Source organism: Eriocheir sinensis, unplaced genomic scaffold, assembly GCF_024679095.1.
Source record: "Eriocheir sinensis breed Jianghai 21 unplaced genomic scaffold, ASM2467909v1 Scaffold1017, whole genome shotgun sequence".
Taxonomy (NCBI): Eukaryota; Metazoa; Arthropoda; class Malacostraca; order Decapoda; family Varunidae; genus Eriocheir; species Eriocheir sinensis.
The window spans coordinates 117,501-128,967 of NW_026110316.1; the positions used below are offsets into that span (position 1 = coordinate 117,501).

At 41.6% G+C, this 11,467-nt stretch overlaps 1 long non-coding RNA gene across 1 annotated transcript in view; it reads left to right on the top strand.

Annotated features, from left to right (window-relative positions):
* The window catches only part of LOC126988953 (uncharacterized), a 2,996-nt gene extending 1,886 nt beyond the window's left edge, over positions 1-1,110 (top strand). Inside the window, exon 3 of the long non-coding RNA XR_007742689.1 lies at positions 1-1,110. This exon is cut by the window's left edge and continues 151 nt beyond it. This is a non-coding gene — a long non-coding RNA (uncharacterized LOC126988953).
* Positions 1,111-11,467: the final 10,357 nt, after the last annotated feature.

An 11,467-nucleotide genomic window follows, 5' to 3' on the forward strand; every position in this document is an offset into this window, starting at 1 on the left:
CCGTTGGTAGTTTAAAGACTTTCGTAAGGGTCGTGGGTATTTCCGTTAGTAGTTTTAAGGTTTTCGTAAGGGGCGTGGGCATTTCCATGGGTAGCCTTAAGGCTTTCGTAAGGGTCGTGGGCATTTCCGTGGGTAGTTTTAAGTTTTCGTAAGGGGTGTGGGCATTTCCAAGGGTAGTTTTATGACCCTAGTGGCAGTCTGACAAAGCTTCTATACCATGAACGCTAACAGTAACAGTCATGAGATCCCGATTCAGATTTTCGGACTTTGGTAATACTTGACGAGCGACGGAAGCCTTGAAAAACGCCACATTATGGTCACTAAAGACTGATACGACGTTCAAAAAGTCGGGCGTGATACGGTTTACAGTTGCGAATATTAGCGATGCTGGGAGTGGTGACGCTGGTGGAGATGAGGTGTGGGTGATGGAGGCATGGTGTGGGCGGAGGAAGCGGCTCATCACACCCACTAATGACACGTAACAACCTCGATTGGCTTTTCCTCATGGCGATACTCTGTCGAAATTTCCTATCAAATAAATCCCGCCCGCTCCACTCTTGCAGTCATGAAGTAGCGTTGACCTCTGCCACAATTATCCACTCGCGTGCAGAATGAATCAGATAGGGCGTGGTTTGCTTGTAGATTGGTGTCTTTGTGTGTGTGTGTGTGTGTGTGTGTGTGTGCGTGTGTGTGTGTGTAACTGTCTCCTTGCCTGGCTGACTGACCTGACCTAATCTAACCTAACCTAACCTCACTGACTGACTGACTGAATTTTGACTATCTACCTAAACTAACTATTGGAGGATTTGACGCACTGCCTAACTAACCGACTGACTGACTGACTGACTGGCTGACAAACAAACATGCAACTGACTAACTAAAAGACTAACTGACAGACCGAATAACGAGCAGACCAACTGACGGACTGACTGACTGATTGACTGACTGACTGACTGAGTGACTGACTGACGAACTGCCTCCTCCACTCAAGGCCGAACCTCCTCAATTATGCAGACGAGCTAACCAGGTGACACGAGGCTCCTGATTACCTGCCGGAGAAGCTGATTAGGTGAGGCATGACAGGTGAAGGAGTGGTGGAGGTGGTGGAGGTGGTGGTGGTAGTGGTGATGGTGGTGGTGAGGTAGTTGAGTGATTATGGGTATACGTGAACACACACATACACACAAAAAGATGTGTGTGTGTGTGTGTGTGTGTGTGTGTGTGTGTTTGTCACTGTCCTCTGCCGCCCATCACACAGACCCGAGTATGATGATATAGTGCCGTGATTTGCATACTGAAGGGAAGTGGACATATATTCTGCCCTCAACTTTTTCCCCACCCTTTTTTCCTCACCCTTTTTTCCTCACCCTTTTTCCCCCACCCTTTTTTTCCCCGCCCTTTGTCCCCACCCTTTTTTCCCCACCCTTTTTTCCTCACCCTTTTCCCCACCCTTTTTCCTTTTTCCCACCCTCACCTTTTTCCTCAATTTTTCCTCACCCTTTTTTTTCCCCACCTTTTTCCCCACCTTTCCCCACTTTTTTCCCCTTTTTCCCACCCTTTTTTCCCCTATCTTTTTTCCAATTTTTTCCACCCTTTTTCCCCCCTTTTTTCCCACCTTTTTCCCCACCTTTTTCTCCCCTTTTTCCCCACCTTTTTCCCCACCCTTTTTCCCCACCCTTTTTCCCACCCTTTTTCCCCACCCTTTTCCCACCTTTTCCCCACCCTTTTCCACCTTCCCACCCTTTTTCCCCACCTTTTTCCCCTGCTTTTTCTCACCCTTTTTTCCCCACCCTTTTTTTCCACCCTTTTTTCCTCACCCTTTTTTCCCACCCTTTTTTCCCCACCCTTTTTTTCCCCGCCCTTTTTCCCCACCCTTTTTTCCCCACCCTTTTTTCCTCACCCTTTTTCCCCCACCCTTTTTTTCCCCGCCCTTTTTCCCCACCCTTTTTTCCTCACCCTTTTTTCCTCACCCTTTTTCCCCCACCCTTTTTTTCCCCACCCTTTTTTCCCCACCCCTTTTTCCCCACCCTTTTTTTCTACCCTATTTTTCCCCAATCTTTTTCCCCACCCTTTTTTCCCCACCCTTTTTTCCCCACCCTTTTTTCTACCTATTTTTCCCCACCCTTTTCCCCACCCTTTTCCCCCTACTTTTCTCACCTTTTTCTCACCTTTTTTCCTCCCCTTTTTTTTTCACCCTATTTTCCCCACCCTTTTCCCCAATCTTTTCCCCCACCCTACTTTTCTCACCTTTTCCCCACCCTTTCCCCACCCTTTTCCCAGCCTTTTTCCCCAGCCTTTTTCCCCACCCTTTTTTCCCTCCCCTCTTTTCCCCTCAGCTCGCACCCCATTCTCCTCACCCATCACTTTTTTTCCCTTCACCCTGCGCCTGATTCCCTTCATACCTTTTTATCTTCCTTCCATCATTAGTCTCTCTCGCCCCATCATTCCATTTCTTTTTTCCTTCAACCTTTCATCTTTTTTTCCTTCATTCCTCGCTTCACCCTTGACCCCTCACCCTGTTCCCTTCACCTCTTATCCTGTTCCTCTCACTCCTTACCTATTCCTCCTTTCTCCTCTTCCTTTTCTTCTCATCTCTCTCTTCTCCCATCACCCTTCACCCCTTTCTCCTCATCCCACACCCTTTATCCCTTTTCCCTCACCCCTCACGCATTTCCCCTCACTTTACACTTTTCCTCCTCATCACTTAAGCTCTTTCTCTCATATCTCACCCATTTCATTTTTCAGCTTGTCACTTTTTCTCTCCATCCCGCACTTTGTACCTCCCATTTTTTTATGGTAAGAGAGTTATATCATCTATTTATCTATCTATCTGTCTATCTATCTACCTATCTATTTATCTATCTATCTATTTCAACAGCAGCAGTAGTAGTAAAAGAGTCATGCCAACCTTACCTAGATGTCATTTGAAAAGAGGACAAATTCAAACCAGGAAACAAACACACACGAGTCGCATTAATAATAAACGTAAAAATAAACATAAATATTAATACTAAATAAACACAAACGTCAATATTGCTTGAGCGTCGTGAATGTATCTTTATTGTGAACGTTTGCTTTGCCTTCAATGGCGTGTATAATTCAATGGTATTCAGGAGAGAGAGAGAGAGAGAGAGAGAGAGAGAGAGAGAGAGAAGGGAAGGAAAAAAAAAGAAGGTAAGAAAGATAGAAAAGAAAGGAAAAGAAAAAATTATTGAAAGAAAAAAAGAAAGAAAGAGAAAGACATAAAAAGAAAGGACAAGAAAAAAATATTGAAAGAAAGTAAAAGAAAAGAAAAAAAAAATATCAAAAGAGAAAAGAAAGAAAGATAAAAAAGAAGGCAAAAGAAAAAATATTGAAAGAAAAGAAAAGACAAAAAATACTGAAAAAAAGAAAGAAAGAATGAAAGATGAAGGTCGTGATAGTTTTGACTGATAATAAGTTATGATGATGATAGTGGTGGTGGTGGTTTTGGTGGTAGTGGTGGTGGCGTCGGCGGCGGTGGTGGTGATGGTGGTGGTGGCGGTGGTGGTGATGGTGGCGGTGGTGGTGGTGGTGGTGGTGCAGGTGGTGGTCGCGTCACGGAATAATTCGCCTCATCAAGAGTTATTGAAACGAGACGAACAAAAACCAGGCCGCCATAAACATTCGTGTGGGATAAATCAGCCGTGAAAATATGCGAATCATGTGTGTGTGTGTGTGTGTGTGTGTGTGTGTGTGTGTGTAAGAGGATAGCCACGACACTTCTAGGATTTAATAACACTTTTCAACGGTCTCACAATCTACTCAAAAGCTATCAAGGCAGACTAGATTTTTTTTTTCGTCTGTGTTTTCGTCTGTAAAGCCACGAGTCCTCTAACACTTGTCCTCTGCTGTAGGGGGAGTTCATTTGTTCCGATAAATAAAGTAGACATTGATTTTGTAGATAAATGAATAAAGAGAAGATGGCGCCACTATAAACACTTGCCTGCGCCATGACGGGCTGGGGCCGAACACCATCCAGGCCCCTCAAGCAAACCTACCGACGTTATAGTTGTAGACGTAAAAAAAAAAATAATAATAAATAAATAAATAAAAATAAAGTTATGAGCGATTTTGTCTTCATTTGTACTAGATTATTTTTCGTGTTTGCGTGTGAAGCCTGCCAGTCACGAATCCTCGCCCACGTGTCCTGTACTGTCTGGAAGTCTAGTTGTTCCAGTAAGTGAGGGAAAATTTTATTATGTTGCTCAGTGGCATAATGAACGGTCTTTTTCATAATATTCACTTTTTTCACTCGTTTACGTTTGTACTATAAAAAGTCGGTTCACCCGAGTCTGAAGTGTACATTATCGCGCAACGGCAACCTGCAGCCGATTTCGTGGATACTGTTTGCTGGCCTACGCAGAGTGAACAGTCGTCAGCGTCAATAATGTGCAGGCAGCAATAACAAATGCCATAAATTATAGTCGATTACTCATTAGCTAACTGTGGAACGTAAAATATTGGCGACGTGAAACCTATTTTTTTTTTTTTTTTTTTTTTTTTTTTTGATGAGCGGGTCAGTGAAGTGTTCTGTTGTTGTTGTTGTTGCTACTTTTGGTGATGTCGATGTTCGGGGGGGAGGGGGGGAGGAGGCTGTTATTTATTTATTTTGTATTAATATTCTTTCTTCTCTGTTATGTTTATGTATGACTTTATCGTCGTTATTACTGTTACTATACTACTGTGACCCTGGTGAGACCCATCATTGTTTTGCACTACGCTACCAAGGTATGTGAAGCTCTTGGTGACCTCGACTTCCTCACCACATGCATGGACAGACCGAGCCGTGCGAGTTACCAGAAAAAGAAAGCAAAAAATATACTGTGAAGGCCTGCAAATGATGGTGTGTGTGTGTGTGTGTGTGTGTGTGTGTGTGTGTGTGTGTGTGTAAACTACCCACCATTGTTATGCATTACGGCTACGCTATCCAAGGTATGTGAAGCTTTTGGTACATGGACAGACTGAGCCGTGAGAGTTACCAAAAAAAAAAGAAAGAAAAAAAGATAATGTGAAAGCCTGCAAATGACGGTGTGGCTTCGCATATATTGTAGTGAAAATCTGCGCTTATGTTTATCTCTTTTTCATGTTATCTACACCTGTCCCCCACACCCACGCCGGCGGCCGGGCAGTGTGCAGGTGTGCGTCGCTCACTAGGCACAGGTGAGGGGCGAGGGCAGGGTTTTTAATCCGTAGAGTTTTCAATAGTTTTTTTTTTTTTGTTTTTTTTTGCGGCCTATTGCGCCGGTATGCTTCTTCCCGGTGGATCCTGATGGTCAGTCCAAGGCTTCTTTCCGGTGGGTCCTGATGGTCGGCCCAGCCCGTTCTGGCGCAGGCGAGTGTTTATAGTGGCGCCATCTTGCATTGGCTCATGCTGCCCTCCCAGAGCTCATCTTTGATCCTAGAATATTGAGTCCGGGTTGATAGGTGGTCTTCTGGACAGCATGTGGGTAGTTTTAAGCCACTCGGCGGCGGCTGAAAAATCCCAGCTTGGTGGCACCGGGCGGGGATTGAACTCGCGTCCTCCTGAACATGGAGCCGTTACTCTGACGACTCAGCCACCGCCTCCCCTACTGACGGTGGTGGTTTAAAATATAATGTCAAGTGTTGGCTGCTTTTTTTTTTTTTTTTTTTTTTGTTCCTATTTATTTTGCTTTTCATGTCTATGCTTTTCCCTCATTTTCCTGTTCATTTTATTTTTCATCTTCTACCTATTCTGTTTTTCACTAACTTTTCATCCTTTTCTTCTTGTTATTCTTATTCATATTCTTATCCTTATTAGCCTCATCATCATCATCATCATCATTATCAGTAGCAGCAACAGCACCTTCATCATCCTGTGTGTGTGTGTGTGTGTGTGTGTGTGTGTGTGTGTGTGTGTGTGTGTGTGTGTCATGTGCACTTGCCTACCCACAGCTCACGTGCAGCAGTATCATTAGGTGGGTGTCAGGTGGAGGTGTCATCGTTCTGCCACTAACCACCTGACGACCTTGCCCAATAACCTCCTTCCTCCTCCCTTGCTCCTCCAGGAGGAGGAGGAGGAGGAGGAGGAAACAAATAAACAAGGAAATGCATACAACAGAAAGACTACTGACTGATTACGAGGCACTCCGCTTTAGTGATATGCGCTGCTCGACAGTCACTTCATACCCGCTGAGATCATAACACCTCGGTATTTACGTTCAGTTCACTCCCGACGCAGCGAAGTAACGGTCGACGCGATTTTTAAGAGAGTTGGTGGTTTCTACAATTATTGGTTCTTGAGTTGGCTTCTACCTCAAAAAACTTGTGGTCGATGTTACTGAACTTCTTTTGGTATACTTGAAGACCTGAATCATGTCCCCTAGTAAGCGTCTATTTTCCAGCGTAAAGAGACTGAATCCTAGTCGTTCTTATGCGGCTGAACCCTTAAGAATGTTTATCTCTTTCATTTCTGTCTTACTCTCTCCTTTCCTTCTCTCCCTATTCTTTTTGTCCTTGCTGCACGTTCCTTTCCTCTATCTTTTCTTGTCTTATCTTTGCTAGTTGTTATTGTTTTCCTCCTCCTCCTCTTCCTCTTCTTCCTCGTAACGCCTCACTGAACTCTCTAAAAATGTAATACCCTTCCTGTGATTAGGGGACCATACTGCACCGTGTATTCGAGGTGAGGTCTTCCCATTGAGTTATATAAAGAAAAAAATTACCTTTGGCGTTTTAATCTCCATGTTCTTCGCTATAAAAACCCGAGCATAGTGTTGGCTTTATATGCTTTTTTTTTAATTTTGACATCCATTTCTTTTCTTTTTCCTATTTCTGTCTTCTATATTTTGTCATTTTCCTATATTCATCATTTTTCTCCTCTCGTTTTCCTATATATGTTCTTCCATTTATCGTCCATTTCTATTTTCCTCCGGGAGGAGAGAAAATATACTGATCTCTCTCTCTCTCTCTCTCTCTCTCTCTCTCTCTCTCTCTCTCTCTCTCTCTCTCTCTCTCTCTCTCTCTCTCTCTCTCTCTCTCTCTCTCCATTTATTTTTCCTCCCTTTTATTCTTCCTTCCTCTTCCCTGTCTTTCTTTTCTTTCTCTCCTCTACGTTTCCTTCACATCGTATCTCCCTCCCTCCCTTCTTCCTTCCCTCTCAAACTTCCTCCCCTCCTTCTTAATTCTTTTCTTCTTCCTTTCCTCCTTCATTCCTCTTTTCTTCTCTCTCTCTCACTATCTATTCATCCATTCATCTATTCTCCTATCTATCTATCTATATCTATCCCCCTTCCCCCTCTCTCTTGTTGTTATCTATTATCCACGTGTTTCAGGTCACTGCTGATGGTGACTCAGATCCCGATTCCTCGTGCGACCTACAGGCCTCCATGCATGTTGTGTGCAGTATTTCTGGACCCAGAGTTTACATTTCCTCAACGTTGAAGGAGGAAATGAAGAGGAGGAGGCAGAGGAGGAATAGGGTAGGGGGAAAACTGAAGAAAAAAGAAAAACGAAAAGGGGAAAAGAAGAAAAGAAGGAAAAAGAAGGTAAAAGTAGTACAGGTAGAAAACATAAAAGAATAAAAAAGATCAGAAATAAAAATAAAATACAGCAAAAAATAAAATCTCTCCAAAGAATTAAAAAAAAAAAAAAGTAAAAAAAAAAATCACTCCCCGCCATGCCCCTTCACCTCCCTAAAAATGAAAAGGGGTGCCTATAGATGCCTCACACCCTCCCTTTCCTTCCTTTGTTTTCCTATTTTCCTATCCTTTTCTCTTCCCCTTTTTTTCAACTTTCTCATCTCCCTTCTCTTCCCTAATCCACACTTTCTCTTTCCCCTTTCTTTTTAACTTATCTTCCCATTTTTCCTTTTCCTCCATCCTTTCCCCTCCCTTTTCTTTTCAACGTTCTATCTTCTTCACTGTCTTTAACTCTTTTTCTTTTCCTTATTTTCAAACTTTCTCTTCACTGTCTTTCTATCCTTTTTTCTTTTCCTCCTTATTTTCAGCACTATATCATCTTCTTTCCTGTCCCACCCTTTTTCTTTAACTTATCTTCCCATTTTTCCTTTTCCTCCATCCTTTCCCCTCCCTTTTCTTTTCAACGTTCTATCTTCTTCACTGTCTTTCTATCCCTTTCTTTTTCTTTCCCTTTATTTTCAACTTTCTCATCTCCCTTCTCTTCCCTATCCCACCCTTTCTCTTTCCCCTTTCTTTTTAACTTACCTTCCCCTTTTTCCTTCTCTCCTTCCTTTCCCCTCCCTTTTCTTTTCAACGTTCTATCTTCTTCTCTATCTTTCTATTCCTTTCTTTTCTTTCCCCATTTTTTCAACTTTCTCATCTCCCTTCTCTTCCCTATCCCACCCTTTCTCTTTCCCCTTTCCTTTTAACTTATCTTCCCTCTTTTCCTTCTCCTCCATCCTTTCCCCTCCCTCTTCTTTTCAACGTTCTATCTTCTTCACTATCTTTCTATCCCTTTCTTTTTCTTTCCCTTTATTTTCAACTTTCTCATCTTCCTCTTCTTTATCATCCCCTCCTTTCCCCTTCCCTTTCTTTTCTTCCCTCTCATTTTCCTTCTCTTCCTTATTCCTTCCTTTCCCCTTTCTTCCTGTTTTTTTTTCAATCTCTTCCTATTCTTCCTCTTCCTTTTACCTCTTCAACCTGTCAACCCTTTCTTCCTTTCTTCTTTCTTCTTTCTTCTCTGGCCCTTCCTTTCTATAAGTGCTTTTCTTCCTTTCTTCTCTTTCTTTTCAACCTTCCCATTTTCCTTTTCCTTCCCTACCTTCCCATTATTTCCATTTCCCATTCTTTTCAATCTCATCTTCTTTCCTATTCTCCCATTCTTTCCCATTCCCTTTTTTTCAACCTTCCCATCTTCCTTTTCCTTCCTTTACTCTCCCATCATATCCTTTTCCCATTCTTTCCAATCTCATCTTCTTTCCTATTCCTCCATTCTTTCCTAATCCGTTTCTTTTCATATCTTTGTCTTCTTCTTCGTTGTCTTCCCTTCCTTTCCCCTTCCCCTTCTTCTCGAGCATCTTCCTCATCCCCTCTCCTTTCCATCATTCTTCCCATCTTCCCTCTACTTTCACCTTCTCATTCCCTCTTCCCTCCCCTCTCCTTTCGTGTTTACACATAGCCCCTAATAAGCACATGTTAGGCTAATTTGTGCCTGTAACTTTGACTTTCAGTTTTCATCTCTCTCTTGTCCCTTCCTTCCTCTTTCCCCTCAATGCCCTCTTTCCTTTATCCTTCCTCTACGTTTTGTATTTTACCCTAATTTTTAGTTACTGCCTATCATCCTCTTCTAGCACTCCATTTTCATGTTACTTTTCCTCATTCTACTTTTTTCTTCATTCTATTTCTTCCTCTTTTTTTTTGCATATTTTCCTCCCCTTCTTCTCTTCCTCTCCTCTTTATCTGTCCCTCTCCTCCTTCCTCTTTATCCCTTCTCCTCTCGCCTATCGCTCCCTATCGTTCATCATGCATCTCCAATAGTCTTCCTTATTATTTTTTCCTGCTGTCCTTTCTTCCTCTTCTCTCCTCCCTCCTACTCTACTCTCTCTCTCTCTCTCTCTCTCTCTCTCTCTCTCTCTCTCTCTCTCTCTCTCTCTCTCTCTCTCTCTCTCTCTCTCTCTCTCTCTCTCTCTCTCTCTCTCTCTCCTCAGTTCTTACCCTTATCCCCACGTTGCTTCCTCTCTTCTTTTGACACATCTTCCTCCTTCGCATCTATCTTTATTTTTTTCTTTCCCAAACTTTTTCTTTTGCCTGTCTCTTCCCTCATTTCCTCTCTCCTCCCTTCTCTGTTCATTTCCTATCCTTATTTACTCGCATTTTTTCCTTTCTCTTTCTCCATCTTCCCTCTATGCCCTTTCTTTGTAGCCCCATCCTTCTTTATCACTTTCTCCATATGTTTCTTGCTTCTTCTCATTCTTTTTCACTTTCTTTCCATTAAGCCACTTTACATTTTATTTTTCTTGTCATCTCCCTTCTTTATTGTTCTTTTTAGTATCCTCTTTTCTCTGCTTCAAAATTCTTGATACAAGAATAAAAGCAAATAGAAGGAGCAGGAAAGAGAATGATTAGAAGAGAGAAAGGCACTAAACTGGAAGTAAATAAGCTCTCTCTTCTTTCCTCTTCTTCTCTTCCTTCCCTTTGCATTTGTTGCAATGATGATGCTGGGTGGTGATATTAGTGTCCCCCTTGTCAAAAGAGATGACGAGCAAAGAATATTTTCTGTCATTTTCTGTCTTTTCTCTCGTTTTTAGTTTTTTTGGCTGCATCTTTCTTTTCTCTGTCTGTTCTCTTTCTCTCTTTTCTCTTTATCTCATATTTTGTCATTTTCTCCCCTCTTTTCTTTCTTTTCATTCTTTGCATCTTTTTTCCTTCTTTCTCTCTCTTTTTCTTATTTTCTTTCTTTCATTTATTCTCTCCTCCTCTCTCTCTCTCTCTCTCTCTCTCTCTCTCTCTCTCTCTCTCTCTCCTCTCTCTCTCTCTCTCTCTCTCATCTCTCTCTCTCTCTCTCTCTCTCTCTCTCTCTCTCTCTCTCTCTCTCCTTCATCACCTTTCTTCTCACTTTTAGAAATCGTCAAAACTTTTCATCCATTTCTTCCCTTTTATTTCCTACATCATCAACTTTTTCCTTTTACCTTTCTTTTCATTCTCTCACTCTTCATTTCATTCATTTCTCCTTTCTCTTCATTTCCCCTTATTCATCTCCTCTCCTTTGCTGCTGAAGTTACCCTCTCAATCATCATCTGTCCCCCTTCATCATTCTTTCATACATTTGTTTACCCTGTTATTCCTCTCTTCCTCTTCTGTAATCTTTCTATCTACTCTCATTTGTCACTTTGCACTTGCCCATCATTCTTTTCTTCTTTTTCCTTTCTGTGCAGCTTTGGACATGTCCTTCTCTCTCTCTCTCTCTCTCTCTCTCTCTCTCTCTCTCTCTCTCTCTCTCTCTCTCTCTCTCTCTCTCTCTCTCTCTCTCTCTCTCTCTCTCTCTCTCTCTCTCTCTCTCTCTCTCTCTCTTTTTTCCTTCTTTTTCGCTTCATTTTTTTTCTTTCCTTGCTCTTTCTTCTCTTTTCTTTTCCTTACATGTGTGCCATTTGTTTCTTCTTCTTCTTCCATCATTCTCTTTCTTCTTTTTTCCTTTAGCGTTTGTTTCCCATTTTCTTTATTTTCTGGTTTACTTTTTATCTATACTTTTTATTAACATTTTATTTTGTATTTAAATTTCAACTGTTTTTTTTACTTTTCTACATTTTTTTTCTACTTTAACAATTATTTTTCTCGATTTTGACATTTTTATTACATTTTCTTTTTCAATGCCTTTTCTCTAACATTTTCTTTTCTCAATATTCTTTTGTAACTTTTACTTTCTCGTTATTTATTTCCGTTGTAACTTTTTTTCTATTCAGCATTTCTCTTCAACATTTTGATTTGCTAATTAATTATTTTTCTATATTTTTTCTCTAAATTGTAATATTAGT